Raw genomic sequence first — 1,592 nt, 5'->3', positions numbered from 1 at the left:
TGAATAATGGGAAGTAGTCATGGACCCAGGTTCGGTTTTGGGTTGAATGTCATAGAAGATTCAAAAGACGCAAGCTTTTTTTGTGGGGAAACTAGCGAGAGGAGAGTGTTACACAATGCTACCGAAAGTCTGGATCAAAACTGCACTAAAACACAACACCCTTGTTAGACGTCGGTTAGTGCATGGTCCGACGTCTATAAGAACATAAACGTCAGTTAGTGTCATTTACAACCTCTATATATTCATGTTGACGTCGGTTTAGGAATAGGCGGACGTCTATATAGAGTAAATAGACGTCGGTTTGAGTATAAGCAGACATTTATATAAACGTCGGTGGATATCGTTAACTGACGTGTATATAGACGTCGGTTGGATGAATTCCGACGTCACATAGACGTCACCCGTATAGACGTCGGTTGGGAAGGTGATGTTAAAAACCTAAATTAACCAACGTTAAACAGCGTTTTTGCACTAGTATTTGGAAGGTATTGAAAACTATTTGAGTGAGCTTCCTCAATTTTTGTTTTAAATTTCTAAGTTAAGTTATTCATAAATCTATTTTTCTTTATAAAAGAATGTTAATGGTTAGTATTTTATTACTGAAAAAGTTGAACTCACATTCTCTTATACCTTTTTTTTTTTTAACTCTCTAAATGAATCTTATAAATGTGAGATGTTAGTAAGAAAAATTGAACATGCTTACTCTCAAAAATCTAATTTTAAGAATAATTTAGTGTTATACAAATTCTCCTAAAGTTATTCAAAATTTCATTTTATTGATTTTTTATTGTACTAATTCTTTTAAGAATAATTTCAATTAGTGATAAACTTAAAGTTTAAAAAAATATTTATCATGATAAACTTTCTTTACGCCTTAAAACTATATTAATAAAAAATTTCAAAACATAATTCAACCTTTTTCACTAGTATAAAAACAATGTATAATATCATGTGTTCAACGTTTAGCCTCTGAATACCAAATATTAAAAATGATCGTTGACATTGTTGTAAATAAATGCAATATCCTAAACGTTGATTAACACCACAATTCGACATTATTTAGTTAATAACGTCTAATTACTCCCATAAACAACGTTAAAAACGACGTTAAACTACATCCTAGGTATACATGTAATGTCCACTTAGGTAATAACAAACGTCCATACCAGAATAAATGAATACGAAACACTCATTTGCTTCCCCACAGTTTGACTTTAAATAGAGTTTCGGGTCCTTTAAAAATCCCTACACCTCCATTCACCAAACTTTTCTTTTCTACAAAGCTTTTGTAACCACAATCATTTTGTTACCTTTTTTTCTTTGCATTTCTATTAACTCCTTCGAGTGCACAAAAGCAATGCATTTATTTGTCGTTGATTCATTGTCATTATGAAAATCTTTTGTGATGCTTGAAGGTATGATAAAAATCCAAAGAAAAAAGTTAACATATCTAGATTTCTTGAAGCTTTGAAAAAATGGATTTCTTTTTGAAATCCTTTAAGGTATATGACATCGGTTTTTTGCCAAAATTCGACATCATAATATATATTGATGTCAGCCAGTGCCATTATCCGATTTCATTTTGTATATAT

This window comes from Vigna radiata, chromosome 7, assembly GCF_000741045.1.
Source record: "Vigna radiata var. radiata cultivar VC1973A chromosome 7, Vradiata_ver6, whole genome shotgun sequence".
Taxonomy (NCBI): Eukaryota; Viridiplantae; Streptophyta; class Magnoliopsida; order Fabales; family Fabaceae; genus Vigna; species Vigna radiata.
This window is presented reverse-complemented; position numbering follows the sequence as displayed.